This window comes from Schistocerca piceifrons, chromosome 1, assembly GCF_021461385.2.
Source record: "Schistocerca piceifrons isolate TAMUIC-IGC-003096 chromosome 1, iqSchPice1.1, whole genome shotgun sequence".
Classification (NCBI taxonomy): domain Eukaryota; kingdom Metazoa; phylum Arthropoda; class Insecta; order Orthoptera; family Acrididae; genus Schistocerca; species Schistocerca piceifrons.
In genome coordinates this window covers 942,188,383-942,211,481 of record NC_060138.1, presented here as the reverse complement: position 1 = coordinate 942,211,481, position 23,099 = coordinate 942,188,383, and positions in this window count along the sequence as shown.

Below are 23,099 nucleotides of genomic sequence, written 5' to 3'. Positions count from 1 at the left end.
GCTCCTTGTATTTTACCCCTGCCATCTTTAGAATTTGAAAGAGAGTATTCCAGTCAACATTGTCAAAAGCTTTCTCTAAGTCTACAAATGCTAGAAACGTAGGTTTGCTTTTCCTTAATCTTTCTTCTAAGATAAGTCGTAAGGTCAGTATTGCCTCATGTGTTCCAACATTTCTACGGAATCCAAACTGATCTTCCCCGAGGTCGGCTTCTACCAGTTTTTCCATTCGTCTGTAAATAATTCGTGTTAGTATTTTGTAGCTGTGACTTATTAAACTGATAGTTCGGTAATTTTCACATCTGTCAACACCTGCTTTCTTTGGAATTGGAATTACTATATTCTTCTTGAAGTCTTAGGGTATTTCGCCTGTCTCGTACGTCTCGCTCACCAGATGGTAGAGTTCTGTCAGGACTGGCTCTCCCAAGGCCGTCAGTAGTTCTAATGGAATGTTGTCTACTCCCGGGGCCTTGTTTCGACTCAGGTCTTTCAGTGCTCTGTCAAACTCTTCACGCAGTATCGTATCTCCCATTTCATCTTCTTCTACAGCCTCTTCAATTTCCATAATATTGTCCTCAAGTAGATCGCCCTTGTATAGACCCTCTATATACTCCTTCCACCTTTCTGCTTTCCCCTCTTTGCTTAGAACTGGGTTTCCATCTGAGCTCTTGATATTCGTGCAAGTGGCTCTCTTTCCTCCAAAGGCCTCTTTAATTTTCCTGTAGGCTGTATCTATCTTACCCCTAGTGAGATAAGCCTCCACATCCTTACATTTGTCCTCTAGCCATGCCTGCTTAGCCATTTTGCACTTCCCGTCGATCTCATTTTTGAGACGTTTGTATCCTTTTTGCCTGCTTCATTTACTGCATTTTTATATTTTCTCCTTTCATCAATTAAATTCAATATTTCTTCTGTTACCCAAGGATTTCTACTAACCCTCGTCTTTTTACCTGCTTGATCCTCTGCTGCCTTCACTACTTCATCCCTCAGAGCTACCCATTCTTCTTCTACTGTATTTCTTTCCCCCGTTTCTGTCAATTGTTCCCATGTGCTCTCCCTGAAACTCTGCACAACCTCTAGTTTAGTCAGTTTATCCAGGTCCCATCTCTTTAAATTCCCACCTTTTTGCAAATTTCTTCAGTTTTAATCTACAGTTCATAACCAATAGATTATGTTGTTCCAAAACAGCGAAAGAAGTGAGAAAGTGAGATAACAACAACAGTCCAGTTCGCAGGGAGCATGTAAACTCTCCATGTGTTGCGCAACCCTGGAGGAATTAATTACTTTTCATATTTCCTCTACGCTCAACGGAGTTCTCAAATTTCTTTCATTATAAATTTATCACAGAAATTTCTCTATTCGTAAATTATATTGGGTGGCCAGCCAAAAAAATCGATTATGTGTTGCCGTTCCCACCCGTCTTGCAGTTCCAGAATCATTTCATGGTCCCAGTATTGTTGCCAAATGTTGCAAGTATGGTCTATGCAATGCTGTTCGGTCTAGATCATTTCAGTCGACGCTATTCCGATTAATTTGAACAGTTACTCTTTAGGAGTTCTCTTTCATGTGCTCTCGTCCTCAAATGCTGGATGAGTGTACGTACTGGACACTTGACACTGATTTAAACAAAAGATTGAGTTTACGTTTGATTACAAATACGAACAGTACTTACAATTACTTTTTGTCTGCTTTCTGTCTTCGTTAATACACCTTTGAAGTGTTTTTGGAACACATACTCTATGTCGTAGTGTGTTATTACTGTCCGAATCATGAAATGTGTCGTGTATGTAGTCATTTAGTTCAGTAATGGTCTGCGTCTTTTGAGAATAAAGATAGTCCTTTACGACACCCGATAGGGAAGAATCCATTGACGTGATACATTGAAACGCCAAAGAAACTGGTATAGGTATGCTTATTCAAATACAGGGATATGTAAACAGGCAGAATACGGCAATGCGGTCGGCAACGCCTATATAAGAAAACAAGTGTCTGGCACAGAAGCTGGATCGGTTACTGGCAGATTCTTAAAACATAATTGAGTTTGAACGTGGTGTTATAGTCGGCGCATGAGCGATGGGACACAGCATTTCCGAGGTCGCGATGAAGTAGGGACTTCATCCTACGATCATTTAACGAGTGTATCGTGAATGTCAGGAATCGGCAAAACAAATCTCCGACGTCGCTGCGGCCGGAAAAATCATCATGCAAGAACGGGTTCAACGACGACTGAAGAAAATCGATCAACGTGACAGAAGTGCAATCCATCCGCATATTACTGCAGATTTTAATGCTTGGGTCATCAACAAGTGTCAGCGTACGATTCATTCAATGAAACATCACCGATATAGGCTTTCGAAACCGAAGGCCCAGTCGTGTACACTTGATGACTGCATAACACAAAGCTTTAAGCCTCGCCTTGGCCCGTCAACACGTACATTGGATTGTTGATGACCAGAAACATGTTGCCTGGTTGGACGAGTCTCGCTTCAAATTGTATCGGGCAGATGAACGTGCAATCATATGGATACAACGTCATGACTCCATGGACGCTGCATGTCAGCAGCGCACTGTTCAAGCGGGTGGAGGCCCTGTAATGGTGTGGGGCACATGCAGTTGGAATGTCATGGGACCCCTGATACGTTTAGATACGTCTCTGGCAGGTGACACATACGTAAGCGTTCAGTCTGATCACCTGCATCCATTCATGTCCATTGTGCATCCAGATGGATCTGGGCAATTCCAGCAGGGCAATACGAAACCACACACGTCCAGAATTGCCACAGAATGGCTCCAGGATCTCTCTTTTGAGTTTAAACACTTCCGCTGGCCACCAAACTCCAAAGACATGAACATTGCCTTGCAATGTGCTCTTCAGAAGAGATCTCCACCTCCTCCATCTCTTACGAATTTATGGACAGTCCTGCAGGATTCATGGTGTCGATTCCCTGCAGCACTACTTCAGACATTAGTCGAGTCCATGGCACGACGTGTTGCGGCACATCTGCATGCTCGAAGGGGCCCTACATGATATTAAGCAGATTTCACATTTTCGTTTGCTCTTCAGTGTTTCTGGTGATAGTGGAGGCAAGTTAATATGTGCCCTTCGACGAATTGGGAAAGTTTCGGTTCAATAATCACGGACGATAGCTGCATAATGTGGTGGAGTACCCTCGTGTTGAAAGTAAATTTCTTGGAAGTTTACAGCATACATCATAAGTCTTGATACAATGTAGTTCTGAAGCATATCTTCTTTCACTGATCCTTCAAAAAATGTGGTCCATGTAAGCCAAAAGATGATATTACTCCAAAAGCACTGACACCAAGTCGATTTGATGGTTGTTCTAAGGAAAGATTTTGATTTTGAGTATAACAGTAAGTGTAGTTATGTCTATTAACTTGTCCACTTAACTTAAAATGGGTTTCGACAGACCACACAGTTGTATTGACTAGGTCAGGACCATGTTTCTGTTGGTGAAGCATCAAATTATGTAAATGAAGACGTCAATATGGATCATCTTCAAGTAACCCACGTCCTAAATGCTGAACGTAAACTTTAAATTTTTCTTTGTGTAGTATTATTTGCACTGATCTTCGTGATTCTTGCTAATCGTCTGGGGTTGATTTTCGCGGACTTTGGGTCACAGCTAAACATACCCGCATTTAATTTTCCATTATTGTGACCGTTGTTAGGTTGCCATATCTTAGTGCATCCATAACAAACCCATGTTCTTCAAATCTATCTCCCATGTCATACACTGTTTGTCTAGACGGTGGTTTTAGTCTAAAGTGTCTTCCCCATGCATTAACAACTGCAGCAGAACCACTTTTGTAAAATGTTAGCATTGGATAATTCGGTATACTACAGCTGTGAACATGTCTCACAGAATACGCTTTCAACAATTAACTAGTTTTATTATTGTGCTTGTATTGTTTATCATTGCACTGCATACCAACTTGACAAGGCGTAATTATCAGTATATGGTAAAAACAGCTTAACGAGTTAATGCTTCCTACTGTTTAAGTCTTGCTGTTCCTTTTGTCTTTTTTTTTTTTTTTTAACCACCTGTCCAGTGACTTTTGCGCCACCCTGTAGCATGGGTAATTTGCGTGTCTTGAGTTACGCTACCTCAAGTATGTACACAGTTACTAACTCTAATACTTGTCTCACTGTGTTATACCTATAAGTTTACACTTGTTAATGAGTAGATTACCATACCACAGCATTTTTAAAGCCTTAAAAGAAGCAACCTGCAGCTAGGGCGCATACCGGCTTAGCCGTTTAGTAACGCAAATGGTCGAGTAACACTAGGCGAATTTCTTTTACTCGTTCATTTTAGCTAGCCACACGCGCACGGTTGGCTGAAGTAATATTACCTATGCTCTGATAATTGGAGACCTCGGCTGTAAGCAATGACAAGGAAGAAGTGGGTTGGTTTGAGAAAGTAAGATCATATAAACAAAAAAACTTCACGTCTATGCAATGCGATTTTTTTCTATTCGGAGACGTCATAAATAGATTTGCAGTAAAGATATACTTTCAAACTGGTATATTCTACACAGAATTTTAGCTTTAAAAATTAGGTAACGGATACTTAACACTGTTTATACGCAAACTGAATGCACTTGACATACGTTAGCATTGATTTACCACTGTTTACGTGATGGGCGAACTGCCGAAACTTTACTGTGATCCTCCCAAAAATTCAAATTTCAATGATCCAACGTGTTTCGATGTTTATACTAAGATTATCATTACCAATTTTTGCAATAACAAAGAACAACAATCTGAAAGGGTAATATATGTTTCAGCACGACATAAAATTTATTTCAGCGAACATGTTACTATTGCACATAAGTAAGGTGCAGGATGATCCTTAACATCTCTACCATCAGCCTTTTACGTAAATTCATACAAACTATGGTAATGGACACGACTTTGTTTATTTGCTTCAGTAAATTCACTTACGTGATCAGTAACACCTTTTGAAGCGCATTTGTGTTCATGAATATACTCAGGATCTTTGTGTGAATCATAGTTACCCGCATCACCCTTAGATTCGTAGAATTTCCCTCAGCATTTTCGTTGCACAAATACCACACACGTTATTACTACCGGCAGCCCTGTGTTTGGCATATAGCACTGTCTACGTGCACGCATTTCGACAAATTATCATATGCGAGAAACTAATATTTGTGATGGAGCTCCCATGCCTCGCTGTATTGGGGAATAGCCAAGTAATATGAAAGAAACACATAGTTTTCCATGTTTTACATGCAATTATTCTGTTTCTCATCGACTGTCCTTTACGATTGTCTACATCCGAAGTCTTCAGTCTAGGCGCTTCAGTCCGGAACCGCGCGACCGCTACGGTCGCAGGTTCGAATCCTGCCTCGGGCATGGAGGTGTGCGATGTCCTTAGGTTAGTTAGGTTTAAGTAGTTCGAAGTTATAGGGGACTGATGACCTAAGATGTTAAGTCCCATAGTGCTCAGAGCCATTTGAATCATTTGAATCTTCATTCTAGGCAGAAACCGGTGGTGGGAGGAAGGGGAGTGGTATTGCCAATTTCTCTTTAACCGAATGTTCGACAGTTATCGTTATGGGAGCATTTGTCGTAGTGTTACAAGAGAAAATCCATTCGTCACGAACGCAAAAAAAAAATCTCCGCCCCAGCCGTTGACACGCCATTTCCCCCTTTCTTTTCTTCGCAACTGAAAACTCGTCCGCTTGAAAAAGGGTTCTTCATCTCTCCTGACAGATGGTAGCTCTAAAATGCAAAGTACGGGGCCTGCGGTGAAAACAGAATACAGCGTGGGGCAGGATACGGCGGAGACTTTTACCTTCAATTATGCCAGAGTGACGCTGACTTTATAACATCGCAGGCCAGTGAGTGCGCCAACTTGCTACGCAGAGCCCGATTTGCACTTTTCTTTAATCTCGGTTGAAAAGTGACGTAAAATATGCTTTATGTAAAGTGTGACGTGTTGTCATAGGGTTCTAGGGTTTCTGTTCTCGGTGACAGCTTGCTCGATTGAACAAAAGTCTTTAGTTAAGAGTGCATAAAGTGAGTTTCTGTACAGACGATAAGAATGTCTCTTGAACCTCACCCGACACAATAAATGTTAAAGATCTGTTTAAAAATGTGCTGATTACGGTGATAAACAGAACATTGCCCTTACTGAAACCAATCATAACGAGATTATTTCAGAACACTTCCATACTTGGCGCTTCAGTAGCTTTGAATTATCATCTTACAGCTGAAATTAATCCAAATTGTTTGTACCACTACCAAATAAATTACAGATATTTTCCTTCATCTATATGGGACAACTTACTCTAGATCAATACGCATTGGCGAACCGATCCTAACTTCGTTGTAATGTGAGAGGAGACGTGTCAGGTGTAAGAAAAAGTCGTAGTTCGTGAGAAATGCGTTCAGATATTGTAAAGGCGTTTGACATTGATGCGACTAAGGGAAAATAAGTTACTAACCAGCAAGTGGATGAATGATGTTGGGTTTCATGTATCCTAAAAGAGGTACCAGGTGGTTCTAATTAAAGTGCTGCTACTCACGGAGGTACACTATGGGGTAAAAGTATCGTGAGATAGTGAAACTTGGTAGATATTCTAATGCGTTATTGCGGGATATATTTGCACTGTAAGAAAATGGGTTCCTATTTTGGCCACCATGTGCAAATATGGCGCTTTGAATGCACGGAAGACGTGTAGAAACGTTTCCATATGTAATGGATTAGGAACGGAGCGTGGACAGGGAAGATCAATCAAGAGCGAAAGGCTGAATGGTAATTTTATTATTAACCGCCGCTTACACAGTGTTCAATATGAGCACCGGAGACATTTACGAGATGCTGCATCCGTAAAATGACGTGATTAACGATTGCTGGCAGCAGTTCCGGTGGAATCTGAGCAGAGTGTTCCTGTATTCTGGTTTTCAGTGGAGATAGAGACCGAACCTGTCTCTGGTAAACACGTTACTTTAGATATCCCAAAAGGCAAAAGTCACTATGATTTCAGATCAGGTGATTTTGTAGGGTCATGCAGCTGGAAAACCTCTGCAGGTACCAACTTCATGGAAAGTTCCATTTAGCATATTTTCACTAGGCGAGCGACATAAGGTGTCGTCCTATCTAGCACGAAAACATTGGTTTCCACACAACGCTCTTCCAAAGCAGGAATCAAATATTGTACAAGGAGGTCTCGATAACGTGCAGACGTTACGGTACATTTGACAGGTCCTCTAGGCGACTTTTTCTGTAGAAGAACGAGTCACGTAGGCCGAGTCTTTCGTGCACAACCCGCGTCTTAACAGTACCTCAACTTCGGAAGTTCTGTGTATTCACTGCACCCTGTAATGTAAAACGTTCCTCGTTACTCGGTAGAGTAATGCCCGGCCACATGTTATCAACTTCGATCCAAGCCAGAAACTAAAGAGCAAATTCAGAACGTTGCTTTGAATTATGAGGCTTTAGTTGCTGCGCTGATTGGATCTTGTACGGGTACCAGTGTTACGTAGACTGCAACAATTTCCGTACTCTTGACCATGGGAGGGATAATTCTGTTAAGACTGCACGAACACTAGCAATACCTGGAGCGTGTGCTACATGGTCACTTACAGCAACAGCAATCTCGTCAATAACTTCCACCAGAATAGGATGCCTTATCTTCCAGGTGCCACACCAAACTCACTCGTGTTTCATAATTTCATTATCGTCTTCTTTAGAGCATTTGATGACATCAGCCTTGTCAGTGCCGCCGTCAACATAAAACAGTTCCACTAATAGCGCACGATCTCTCTTCTCGATAGCCATATTATTCACTCACGTTATGGATTCTCAAATGTCATATCGTTATACAGTGTACAGCGGCAGATCTGCACCAGGTGGCCAATATTGGAACAACTTTTTTCCCAGCGTAAATTGGTCTGCATTAACACATTATGATATCTACCGAGTTCCGCTGCCATGCGATAATTACTGTCCACAATGGACTTCGGCGAATAGCCTCTATTCAGTTATAAACACAGGATACCTAGCGAAATGAATCAGAAACAAAAAGTGGATGAAAAACAGTATTACAGGACAGAATATTGAATCTATAAACCAAGTACAATTCGGACACGATATCAGAGAAAGAATTTTGGGCCGATAACTCAAATGTGCAAGTGTGGTGACATTATTCCGATGATCTTCCTTCGTGAATTGCGACGCTCATTTCTAAGACAATTACACTGGCCATTCGTTATAACCAACCTAACCGACGAATAGGAAACATATACAGAGATATTACAGTTCACGTGCGGTAACATTGGCTTAGCATTTAAAATTTCTTTTCTCAACCATTTCCTTTCACAGTTTTCGATTATCGACAACGCTCAAATGATCTACAGATGCTAACAACAGTTTCAAAAGGTTTCATGACAAATAAAAAATCTTCCATTACCTCCTTAAAAACGTACCTGATCTCGGAGGCACAATAGTTAGGCACTAGCTTCGTATTAGGGAGAAAAGTAGTTCTAATTCTCGTATCCACATTTATGTTTTCCGTGGTTTCCCTGTCTCAGTGAGAATGTTCGTTTCAAATAGCTTCACCGATATCCTTCCCCATTCTTTCCCTGTTCAGATCATGTGATCTGCCCTAAATGACCACATAAAAGGCTATTATGGTGCTTTTAAAGGACAGTCCATTTACAATCGAAGTTTGAGCACCGTCTCTAATTGATCATCGTGGAGGGAAATTTGAATGTAGTCCACGATACTTAAGTTGCATGCAACATGCTCCTTCGACTGGAACGACTGGTCCTGTTTGCAAAATTCGTGCAGATGGCCGTAACTCCCATTTCAGACTGTAAAGTCACAAGTGCACGATCACAGCCACAGGACATGCTCATCGATTCGTTAACGTACTATTTACAGTCCAAGAGGTTTTAGAAATAAAAATTGGGTTTACTGCGTATGAACTCAAGAGTCAGGGTAAAAAGATTCTGTTCTTAGAGAAATCTTTAGTCATAAACCTGATCTGAAATACAGGGAGAGTGCTAAAGGCATTTTGAGGAGCCAAAGAAACCGGCACACTTGCGTAATATCGTGTACAGTCCTCACGACCACGCAGAAGTGCCACAACATGATATTGAATGGATTCAACTAATGTCTGAAGTAGTGCTGCATGGAATTAACGCCATGAATGCTGCGAAGCTGTCCATAAATCTGTAAGAGTTCGAGGGGATGGAGATCTCTTCTAAACAGCACTTTGCAAGGAATCCCAGATATGCTGGGGTCATTGGTGGCCAGCGGAAGTGTTTTAACTCAGAAGAATGTTCCTGGAGTCACTCTTCAGCAATTCGGGACGTGTGAGTCGTCGCATTGTCCTGATCGAATGTCCAAGTCCGTGGGACTACATAATGGACATAAAAGGACGCAGGTGATCAGACAGGATGCTTACGTACGTGTCACCTTTCAGAATCATATCTAGACATATCAGGGGTCCCGTATCACTCCAACTGCACCCCCCACCGTTACATAGCCTCCACCAGCCTGAACAGTCCCCTGCTGATATGCAGGTTCCTTGGAATCATGAGATTGTCTCTATACCTGTTCACGTTCATCCGATCGATACAATTTGAAGCGATAATCGTCCGACCACGCAACATATTTCCAATCATCAACAGACCATTGTCGGTGTTCACGTGTCCAGGGGAGGTGTAAGGCTTTGTGTCATGTACTTAACAAGAGTACACGTGTGGGCATTCGGTCCCAAAAGTCCATGACGATGATGTTTCGTTGAATGGTTCGCACGCTGACACTTGCTAGCGGCCCAGCATTGAAATCTGCAGCAATTTGCGGAAGGGTTGCACTTCTGTCACGTTGAACGATTGTGTTCAGTCGACTTTGGTCCTGTTCTGGCAGGATCTTTTTCCGGCCGCAGCGATGTCGGAGATTTGATGTTTTACCGTATTCCTGGTATTCATGGTACACTCCTGAAATGGTCGTACGGATATTCCTCACTTTATCGCTACCTCGGAGATGCTATGTTCCATCGCCCGTGCGCCGACTATAGCACCACGTTCAAATTGTCTTAAATCTTGATAACCTGCCGTTGTAGCAGCAGTAACCGATCTAACAACTGCGTCAGACACTTGTCTTATATAGGCGTTCCCGTTTATATATATACTTTTGTATGCAGTTTCGCATCATTCGCACTGCAAAAAAAAAAAAAAAAATTATTCATGCAGACTTCCTACCGGAAGTTAAAGCCATGATGGTAAAAAGCAGCCGATGTGTTGATTGTGCTCTTATGGGTTTCAGGTAGAAGTTCAACAAGGCTCATCTTCGAAAGCACTGTAAGAAATGAACTTAGAAATCTACTGCACATGTTGCATCAGTATTTACAGTAACACAGAGTAATTGTAAACGTACAGGTTAGCAATTATACTGCGCCCCCACAAGTGCTTAAGTGTCCAGAGGCCAACTTGTTATCAAATTTCTGCAGTTCGACTACGGCAAATCATCCGAACAGACAAACATTCATGGGTTATAGTTTCGCCATATCGGGACAGAATTATCCTCAGCGTCCTGAGCGCGAACTTATATATCGCGAGTCCACCAAATTACAACAGAATTAACAAATCGGTTCACCATTTAAATTAGAAGAAACGTACACGCAATGAACAGATGTCGGGGGGCGCGCCTCACTACGCCGGTGCCTTTCCGAACTCACTGGATAACCTCAGCCTTAGGTTCATTTACGTATGATGAAAATACACATCATACTTGCACACACTGAACACTTAATACAAAAAACTTGATTAATCGATAGAATTTTCTCATGCTGAGAAACTACAAGGAGCGATCTGTGTTACCTGTTAAAAACTTCCTAAAGCCGATACCGCATTAGATATTTCTTTACTTGCAAACAACAGGCTTAGAAAAACTTTGCTGCTCTGTAGCAATCTGGCCAATTCTGGAGGTGAGTATATAGAGGCCTCAACTTCTGAAAAATATATCAAGGTAGGAATGGAAAAGAAATTATTGAAATACAGAGTCCCACCAGAAAAAGCTGCTCGTCAGAATATTGAGACGTAGCTTTCCAAGTATAAAAGAGGAGCAAAAATTTCAAGAGCGGTTAAGGATTTCTGGAGACTATTTTTATCCAGACGCTGTAATTGACCGAACTGTAAAAATACACATACCAACTACTATACAGAGGGGCAGCAGCTTATTCACGGAGTATTCCACTGCACCCACAGGGATATTTTGGAGAACTATTATGGTACTAAAGCAATTATTTTATTATGTCGATGAACAAACAAGAGTTCCATACTCTTGTTCATGCTGTGCGCATTAATGTCAAGTATACGAGCACCGAGGAATCTAGCACCAGTTAGAGAAATACTGATGCGTTAGTGTCTGCGTGAAGAGTGACATTGTTGAAGCACTGACAATAATAGTAAATGAGTTGTTGGAAGCAGTCTGTGGCGCACGTTGCATATTCAGGCAGTACATTCCAAAAAAGCCGGCAAAATATGGTGTAAAAGGATATCTATTCTGATTCCAGTACCGTTTACGCTCCAAATATTGAAGTACACGCAGCCAAGTATCTCATTAGTCCATGTTAGTACCCAGTGATGCAGGGGGTACGCTGGGTTACGACTAATTCTACCCACTACCAACACAGGCGCGAAAGTGACGGTAGACAACTGTTTTACATTTGTTCCAGTTGCTTTCAAACCGTATAATAATCTACGACTAACTCTGGTATTCTCCAGAAGACATGTGAAAACATGAAACGGCTATTCACACTTATTCAGTATCAAATATAAAAATGGATTAAGTGTGGAGATCTCAAGGTAACTGCGATTCTTCTCAGCACGCTGTTCGAATATACGAAGTACAACTTCGGAGTGAGACAATCTCTGTTATGTGAAAAAAATGGCATTCTTGGAATGAACTGCTGCCTAGGGAGAAAAACGTGGCGACATGTCTCTGTACAACCTCAGAAATGTGTATATATCTCCTCTGCTTATCAAACTTAGTCTGGTAAAAAATTTTGTCATTCATGAACAAGACTTACCATGAACACAAGCACTTGCGCAGGGGTTTCCAAGTATCTGTGAAACAAAACTAAGAATTGAATATTTATAGGAACACAGACAGATAATTATTGTCTGATGAACATTACGTTTATTTATTGAGTGATGTTGAAAGAATGGTATGACTGTCTTGCACAGGTGGCAGCAGGAAATGTACCATTGGGCACATGTTGTTGTTGTTGTGGTCTTCAGTCCTGAGACTGGTTTGATGCAGCTCTCCATGCTACTCTATCCTGTGCAAGCTTCTTCATCTCCCAGTACCTACTGCAACCTACATCCATCTGAATCTGCTTAGTGTATTCACCTCTTGGTCTCCCTCTACGATTTTTACCCTCCACGCTGCACTCCAATGCTAAATTTGTGATCCCTTGATGCCTCAAAACATGTCCTACCAACCGATCCCTTCTTCTAGTCAAGTTGTGCCACAAACTTCTCTTCTCCCCAATCCTATTCAATACCTCCTCATTAGTTACGTGATCTACCCACCTTATCTTCAGCATTCTTCTGTAGCACCACATTTCGAAAGCTTCTATTCTCTTCTTGTCCAAACTGGTTATCGTCCATGTTTCACTTCCATACATGGCTACACTCCATACAAATACTTTCAGAAACGACTTCCTGACACTTAAATCTATACTCGATGTTAACAAATTTCTCTTCTTCAGAAACGATTTCCTTGCCATAGCCAGTCTACATTTTATATCCTCTCTACTTCGACCATCATCAGTTATTTTACTCCCTAAATATCAAAACTCCTTTACTACTTTAAGTGTCTAATTTCCTAATCTAATCCCCTCAGCATCACCCGATTTATTTTGACTACATTCCATTATCCTCGTTTTGCTTTTGTTGATGTTCATCTTATATCCTCCTTTCAAGACACTGTCCATTCCGTTCAACTGCTCTTGGGCACATAATCGTCGCGATATTGTGATAGATGCACTCTGATTATACATAACATGTCACTTAAATTACATTTCTAGAATGATCATTATCGTCTTCATGGGTTAATTTGGCGCCGTTAGTAACGAGCATGAGGAACGGTGCCTCTGAGTTGAGGAAGGTGGAGTACAGCAAAGCTGTGCAGCTATCGCTGTTCGTTACGAAGAGACTTTCTTGAAGCCAAGTATTGCAGGAATCGGGGAATGACAGCTGTAGGGTGAGTCCTTACTTTTGTTTCCTCTTATGTTACTCACTTTTCTGGTACTTGTGTGTAATGACAGAGATTTTTAGCTGTATCCATTTGGAAGTAATGTGGCGAGATCGTGACATTTTGCTAAATACTTGTATCGAGTGATACTTCAAGCATTTATGAAAAAATGGGGCTGGTGCAGATATTCTGAAAGTGAAATGGATTCACAAGCGAATTATCTTACAGCAGAGTGTATATTGTTCTTTTCCCCTTGTAATCGGAAGACGATCACTTCAACGACTGACTTTTTCTGCATGGTTTCGGCTGTCCGTTATCCGGCAGGCCAAAACATATCCCTCCACCTTCCCTTCGCTATGTCCCCCGAGAAATATATAATATCCCTTATAACCATACAGGACAATTCAACAACGTGTTGAAGACACTTGGGTAAACAGTTAAAAAGAAAAGGACAAATACACCCCTGGAAATTGAAATAAGAACACCGTCAATTCATTGTCCCAGGAAGGGGAAACTTTATTGACACATTCCTGGGGTCAGATACATCACATGATCACACTGACAGAACCACAGGCACATAGATACAGGCAACAAAGCATGCACAATGTCGGCACTAGTACAGTGTATATACACCTTTCGCAGCAATGCAGGCTGCTATTCTCCCATGGAGACGATCGTAGAGATGCTGGATGTAGTCCTGTGGAACGGCTTGCCATGCCATTTCCACCTGGCGCCTCAGTTGGACCAGCGTTCGTGCTGGACGTGCAGACCGCGTGAGACGACGCTTCATCCAGTCCCAAACATGCTCAATGGGGGACAGATCCGGAGATCTTGCTGGCCAGGGTATTTGACTTACATCTCCTAGAGCACGTTGGGTGGCACGGGATACATGCGGACGTGCATTGCCCTGTTGGAACAGCAAGTTCCCTTGCCGGTCTAGGAATGGTAGAACGATGGGTTCGATGACGGTTTGGATGTACCGTGCACTATTCAGTGTCCCCTCGACGATCACCAGTGGTGTACGGCGAGTGTAGGAGATCGCTCCCCACACCATGATGCCGGGTGTTGGCCCTGTGTGCCTCGGTCGTATGCAGTCCTGATTGTGGCGCTCACCTGCACGGCGCCAAACACGCATACGACCATCATTGGCACCAAGGCAGAAGCGACTCTCATCGCTGAAGACGACACGTCTCCATTCGTCCCTCCATTCACGCCTGTCGCGACACCACTGGAGGCGGGCTGCACGATGTTGGGGCGTGAGCGGAAGACGGCCTAACGGTGTGCGGGACCGTAGCCCAGCTTCATGGAGACGGTTGCGAATGGTCCTCGCCGATACCCCAGGAGCAACAGTGTCCCTAATTTGCTGGGAAGTGGCGGTGCGGTCCCCTACGGCACTGCGTAGGATCCTACGGTCTTGGCGTGCATCCGTGCGTCGCTGCGGTCCGGTCCCAGGTCGACGGGCACGTGCACCTTCCGCCGACCACTGGCGACAACATCGATGTACTGTGGAGACCTCACGCCCCACGTGTTGAGCAATTCGGCGGTACGTCCACCCGGCCTCCCGCATGCCCACTATACGCCCTCGCTCAAAGTCCGTCAACTGCACATACGGTTCACGTCCACGCTGTCGCGGCATGCTACCAGTGTTAAAGACTGCGATGGAGCTCCGTATGCCACGGCAAACTGGCTGACACTGACGGCGGCGGTGCACAAATGCTGCGCAGCTAGCGCCATTCGACGGCCAACACCGCGGTTCCTGGTGTGTCCGCTGTGCCGTGCGTGTGATCATTGCTTGTACAGCCCTCTCGCAGTGTCCGGAGCAAGTATGGTGGGTCTGACACACCGGTGTCAATGTGTTCTTTTTTCCATTTCCAGGAGTGTAGTTCACATCAATAGGTGCCAGGGCCACAACCCAGCGGCCATAAGTTTAACAAAATAGCATCTTTATTACAAGGCTATAATAAATTAATAATCAGTCCACATTCACATGTGTGGAAGAGATTTCAAATTCATTTATTTCTCTTCTTACAAACGGGCGCAATTAAGTGTTTCGTGTTAATATCGCACAATACAAACCAAATTTACGCTGTACCTGATACTGCAGGTTACATTTAGGTAACAGTAATTCATTGAGAACTTCAAAGGTCCACCAAGTTTAAACACTCTGAGCTTAATATTTTAAAAACACTTAAATGGCTTAAAATTAACACCACTAGTGATTACTTATTATGACTGCAGGTCCCACCAAAATATTCCCTGCTCCAAGAATCCTGATACTTCCATTCTACCAGTAGGTAAGGGCCGGTACCGACCATGATCAAATGTCCTGTGAAGTACAACTGCAATGCCTTCAACAATCTCACTCTTCACCCATGCTGACGCTAAGGTGAGATCAATACGGTGCCGTAAGCCCCGCGGAACAGTATCTTTTATGCAACGTCGTCCCAGATAAGCAGACTCCGATGTTTACCTCCGTATAAAGGCACGGACTCCACATATGACCGAACCAACAGCCGTGGTCACTAAAACAGGATCACGTTAACTTTACTGGGACTGTTGATCCCATATCCCGTCGCACATAGCGTTCCCTACAGTGTGTATCGCCAAACACGAGTACTCCGCCAGAAAAACTACCTTCAGGCTCGCGACTACGCCCTTTCGTTGACATTGTCTTTATTATCAGGCTTTCTTAGGATAATGTGGTCCCGCATACGTTTCTTGGTTTTAATATGCTGCAGCCAGGAACTGACAGGTGAAATCTTTTCTACTGCCTTATACAGACCCACAAAACGAGGGTGCATCTTCTGCGTAATCTCATAACTGCCCTTCCTTTGAGTCCTGAAGTTGCACTCTCAGCACCCCCTGTTGTACCTGCCTGGCCTTTCTCTAATGCGCTCGAGCAATGTTACGCCGGGCCGCGCTCGATTTGACCTTAATATCGGAATGGTCAATCTTCTCTGCCACGAGGTCACAGATTACCAGTTAAAAGCTTTGAAAGGGGGGAGTTAACGTGATACCTCAACAGCAACTGGGCAGGTGTAAGCGTGTATGCTCCATGAAGAGCGGTACTAAAGGCTAACTCCAACCACCTTACCAAAATATCCCAGCACGATTGACTATTGGCATCATACATAATTAAAGCTGCCTTTAAATTTCGGTTAACGTGCTCTACGTTATGGCCCTAACGTGCTTAGTAACATAGTCAAAACTAAGCTTTTTGAATTGGGCTCACAGAAACGCGGACGCATTATCAGAAACTAGGGTCTTAGGAGGACCGGAACTGGAGAAAATACTGCTGAGGTCGTTAATGGTGGCGCAAACCGAGATTGATCTACAGGGGATAAGCCATTGAAAGTGACTAAATGCATCAGTGACCACTAAGATATTTTGAAAACCGCCTTTGGTACGTGATAAAGGTCCAACATAATCAATAAATGGTTTATCCCTTGGGCTGTTCTCCCTTGAGGTACACAGCTGTCTGCTGGGTTTTTGAATAACCGACCGCCACCACAAAATGCGCCAATTGCGCAACCGTGGCGGCCGACGCAACACAACTTACACATAGTGGAGGTCAGTGACACAGAGCAGCCACACCCATCCACCAGCAATAATCCAACAAACTAGATTCAGCCGAGATACGCTCTCCATCGTCGGCTGAGGTTTGGAGTGAGAGCAGCCCGACACCGAACAAAACATTGGGAATCTGTATCCTCAGGTATAATGACGGGGTACAGATGGGACATGAATTGATAACTGAACCATCCACGTGCATAAAGGAGCACAAAGACAAAGTACAAGCGATAATAGAGATCAAAATTAACAATATTGATGTGCAAGCGATCGTAGATACAGGTGCTACTGTCAGTGTCATGAGTATGGACTTATTCAAAGTACTGGGGAGAGAAAGGCGTATGCTGACTTTTCCTGTGAACAATTGTAAAGTCACTGGAGCCATAAGTGCACAGCGACAAATAATTAAACTCCAAGTGCGGGTAGTGATGTATATAGGGGAAGAAGCCATAGCGTGCTCATTCCTGGTAGTAAAGGGTTTAAGGGTAGCCTGCATTATGGGGGTAGATTTTTTGAGAGAAAGGGACGCAGTAATCGACCTTTCTCGGGGAAAATTAAGTTTGATGAACGCTGGTAGGAGGATATAATTGTCCATGCTCAGATCTGAAGAGGTACCTGTGCCTAATTGTAATGCTATTAACATAAAGTGTAGGAATCAGTGGATACTACATTTAGACAATCATTGTCAAGGACAAAATCTCTATTATCCAGACGTACAAAGTGATCAATTAAAAGCAAATGTGGACGCACTAGTGAACAAAGTATCACAGTCCGAAAATTTGAACTCAATGCAACAGCAGGATTTGGTACAGTTATTAACTAACTATGCAGATGTATTTTCAGAACGACCAGGAATTGTTAAGGGATTTCAGTACAATATCGAGGTGAAGCCTCACAAAACCTACTGTCGAGCCTCATACTCCATTCCTTGGTTCAAGAAGGAAATAGTAGCTAAAGAAATAAGAAAACTGATCGAGTAGGGAATAACAGAACCGTCTTTGTCCCCTTATAGTAGTCCTTTGGTGGCGGTAGCAAAAGCAGACGGACAGGTACGGTTAGTATTAGATGCGAGAGACATAAACGAAATTATTGTACCTGTCAGGACTCATCCGGAAAATCTTAGATGAGCAAATTCAAATATTCCATGGAGTGCAATATTTGACATCTATTGATATGAAAAGTTCATTCTGGCCCGAGTCGAGGAAATGTCCTGCATTTATATTTGGGGGAAGGAGCTACCAATTTAGGGTACTACCTTTCGGCTTAAATGTAAGTGCAGGAGTTTTCATAACAGCCCTCGACGCGGTTTTAGGTCCGGATTTGCTGCAAAGCGTAACAGTGTATGTAGACGATCTGGTGATTGCTACTGCCACCTGGGAGTAGCACGTAGAACTACTTAGTAGAGTCTTAGAAAGGTTTAAGCAAGCGGGAGTAACAGCGAATCTTGAGAAATCCAAATTTGGACGTAATCAGATTAAATTTCTAGGTCACATAATAACACCACAAGGCATCAAATCTGACAGCACAAAACTTGACGCAATTCGTGGGTTTCCTAGTCCGAGAACTAAGAGACAACTCAAAGCGTTTATAGGTCTGGCATCCTTTTTTAGACGGTTTGTTCCAAACCAATTAATGAATAACGAATCTTTATTGAGCCTGTTGCGTAAAAATGCGCACTGGGTGTGGACAGAAGAATGTCAACGCGCATTTGACGCTATCAAAAACGCCTTGGTGAATGCAAACATACTGCGACCCCCAGACATGACAAAAGATTTTTGCATAGCGACAGATTCGTGTTCATACGGTCTGGGCGCTAGTTTATTTCAGTGGGACAGGAGCAACGACCCCACAACAATCAATGTAATCGGATTTGCCAGCCGCACACTAAACAGCTGTGAGAGAGCATATTCCGCTACCGAATTAGAGGCTCTTGCAGTGGTTTGGGCGGCAAAGAAATTCAACTATTACATCTATGGTAAAGAAGTCAAAGTATTCAGTGACCACCAGGCTCTGAGCTATTTAATGTCTTGCAAATTATACCATACCCGCTTGCTAAGATGGAGGTTAGCATTGCAGGAATATAAAATTAAGATTATGTACCTAAAAGGACAAGATAATGTTGTAGCTGACGCCTTGTCGAGGCTCCCACTAGGGCAATCCTCAGTGTCAAAGATTTTGGAACAATCGGGGGAATATCGAATACTCTTAGTACAAGATAAGGTACATAGGAGGGACTTTTTACACATGTGTAAGAATATGTCTATATTGCAGGAAACTGATCCGATTTGGCGAGATATCATTAGCAAAATTAAAGAAGGAACCAATCTTAAAAGTGTTCAGAATTTCAAAATAGTAGATAATATTCTGTATTACAAAACAGGTGTGTCAAATGACCACAGAGTCGTGTGTATACCGCAACAGGCTATCCCAGCTGTAGTGTGGCACACGCATTTAGCATGGTGTCACGCTGGGATAGGCAAAACAATAAGGATTTAATCCAGATTCTGTTACTTTAAGGGAATAAGCCAGCAGACTCGCACCATTATCAGGACTTGTCCTCTGTGCCAAAAAGCTAAGTTTCAAAATAAGTCCACAAGGTTTGAACTGCATCCTATAGTGCCTCATCGGCCACTTCAGTTAGTATCTATAGACATAGCAGGACCCTACCCACGAGCCAGGGGTGGATTAAAGTACATTTTAGCGGTGTATGACCTCTTCTCTAAATACTTAAAAATATACTGCCTTAAATCAGCCACTGCTCGTAGAATAGTTAAATGGTTAGGGAAAGAATATTTTACACAAGTGGGTAAGCCTGAAGCGATAATATCGGATAATGCTTCCTATTTTACAGGCCATACCTGGAAAAACTATTTACATGAACAAGATATAAAGCACATACTAACATCCCGTTTTCACCCACAAGCAAGTTTAGTAGAGAGAACATTTGGAGAGTTAAATAAATTTTTCAGGGTATACATTGCATATAAGCACACAAGATGGCCAGATCTGATACCTAAGTTTTTGGAAATTCACAACGCAACCCCGCATGCTTCTACGGGGTATCCACCAAACGAGATTATAATGAATAATAATAGAGTTGTGAATGAGTGGCAGGCACCTTTGCCTAAGGTCCCAGTCATTCCTGAGCCTAAGCAAGAGAAGATAAGAAAAGCAGGGTGCAACCTTACCAGGTGCGCTCAGAAAAGGAAAGAAAAATATAATCGACATGTGACGAATAACCAAAAATTTAGTGTTGGGGACTTGGTACTCTTACGCAATCATCCTAAGTCCTCGGCATCCTTGAAACAGAATAGCAAGTGGCAATTGGTGTACAATGGACCTTTTAGAGTAGTAAGTGTGCCACATGAGTGTAGCTATCTCTTAGCAGATCCCCACTCAGGGAGAGTACGGGGACTGTATCCGCGTAAGGATGTAAAAGCATTCCTGCAGTATAAGACTAATAGTCCTATGTGGACACCATTCTTTTGTAAATGAATGAACATTAATGATGTGTGATCTGTAGACATAATGTACTAGTGTAGAAGTATTTAGTTATAAGAATATGATTGACTTTCTCTTTTGTTTATGAATATTTGTGTTATGTCTTCTTTTAATTAATGTTAGCTTAAACATGCTCTAAATGTCTGCACAGATAACCTGATTAGTGCAATTATTTATAGTGTTAAATTGTGACAGAGATCAGTCAGGAGGAACATTTTAGTAATGATTAGTTTGTGTACTGCATAATATTCTATATGTGTGTCAAACTTGAAATATTTCTTGTACAATCTTTTCTATTATATGTGTATATATGTATATATGTGTAGCTGTCAGATTGACAGATTCGAACCCAGAATAATATCAATAATATGAGGCCCTGAGAACTTAATTATCTAACCAATGTTATCAGAGAGAATAATGCACCCAGTAGTGACCCGAGGGCACCATGGGAGGCAAACTTATTGCAAATTTAAGTAGCGCAAAGTTACGCACAAAGAAGCTTCATTTGAAGCATGTGCAGATTCAATCAGTAAAAAAGGAGCTAGCCTGATACAGTCCAAGTCAATTTTAGCCTACAGAGACTACACTGTAGTTACGTAGGACCTTGCAAGTGAAGTAAGACATAATTTCAAAGGAGTTACTGAACAATATGCCTGAATCCGGCTGGAATGCACAAATAAAATCTACTCGAACACGAATATAGATGATATTTGGGCAAACTAATACGAAATTTTAATATTTGTTACCATGTACGCAAATATCACATACCTTGGTAAAGAGTTACGAATGTGCTGTTACAAAAATTGCACAACGGACATTGTAAATAAAAATAAAGGAACTTAAACAAATGTGCAGTATTGTGTGGCAGAGACAGACAGTGACTGTTAAACCTGCAGCAATACGTCACGAAGTTGTTGTGTATAAGTAATAAAAAACTGTATCATCGCCGTGTGTGCAAGTGGACAAGGAACTAGCACGACACGAACAGTGAGCCGATAACGGACGGTGGACCAAGTTAGTGTCAAACCTTAATTCTTTGTGTGTCAAGGGACGCTAGGAAAGCGCATTGACTACAGAGATACATTTTGTCCTAAGGTGAAAATTTGCGTGTGACTAATGACAAGTCATGACATGGTGAAAAATATTGTGTGCCCATAAAACGTGTTACTGTGCCAACGAAACATTGTGCAAACCAGACTAGTGAAGGCCTACTGAATAATAACTGCCAATAACTGTGTGCGTTTTTTTTCCCACAGCAGGAAAAATGCCCATAAGGATAGTACACTGTTTGTGAACTTGTTGCATGTTTGCTGGAGCACTACAAGAAGACGTCACACGGGCTCGGCCGAGCTGACATACAACGCGCATCCAGCTACATCAGCCATGCAGCGGCCGCAGCAGCCCGTAGCAGACCAGACAGCCACACGCCTCTCCGCGCCGTAGCTGTCAACACCGGGGGCGGTGACCTACACGGAGCCGACGCGCCGCGCCGAGCGCCGCTCAACAATCACTCCGCACCGCTCACCAACTACAGCATTATTGACTTTTTCCAAAATATTTACATAAACTGCATAACATGTCAATGACTCCATTTTGATAAACATTGAACATTTATTATGTATGTCCGTAAACTGATAAGGGAAAATGAACACTAACAAGTGCAAGAGATGAATTTGTAACACGTAGGTAGTGGAAACATTATGAAAAGTGATCCTGAGCTAAGTGATTTAAAAAAAAAAAACTAAGTGATATATCCTAGGACAAGTGACCTTGCAGTATATCCCAAAATTAATAATAACGAATAGTTAATCACACACAAAAAGAAAAAAACTTTCGTTGAACCGTATGTGACTGATATTATGTAACCGTTGGTGACAAACTGCTAAATTAATTCAAATGAATGACTGTCAAAGAGACAATATTAATCATGAACCAACTGGGATGGCTGGGCTCCGGCACAGTTTTGCCCAGGTTTCCTGTCTGCCTTCGCCCAAATGGGGGGGCCATGAACATATATAACCCTGGGACTAATTAAAAGAGCCATTCCATAAAAAATACCGAATTGTAAAGAACGTTACTGGCACCATTGTGTCAAAGTATAGAAACTCTTTGCCAAATGCTGCCAGGGGGCAATGTAACGTTCCCTGGCAAACTCATGCTGTTAATGAACAAGAGTTTATTGGTACCATATACGCCGCTCTGAGCAAGTTATTTATACCGTAATTATTGAACAAAAAATATTATTGAATTTGTGTAAAAGACATTTGTTATTATCGTAATATTTTTTGTAGTAATATTCTCTCTGTATTTAGGATAGTAATTTTTCTATATTTATTATGTGATTGTGAAATGTGTCAGTATCTGCGATAACAGAGATGTGAAATTTAGCCAGAGGAGAATAATATTGTCAAATTACAAAGAAATGTTAATAGTCAGCAGTAGTATAAAAGAACCATGTACAGCGTATTCTTTGGTCTTCTCTGTGTAGAGCTGAATGCGAGAGGAAGCTGTGTCGAAGCGATTTATGAATGGGTAGACTTCTTTTGTCTCTGTCTAGATTTAGCCGCCATTAGAGAAGGCGTTACAGATTAATGTGAGTTCAATTATTGTTTGATCTAAATATATCAGAATTTATCAAAAGTGTGTATTATTAATGTAAATTAGCTTGCCCCTGTCATCTATAAAATTTCTTTAAAGAATTTTCTGCATTTTTAGCGGTGTTGCTGGGTTGTGCCGCGACCGATCGATTTGCAGCGGCGGCACATTTAAAAAATT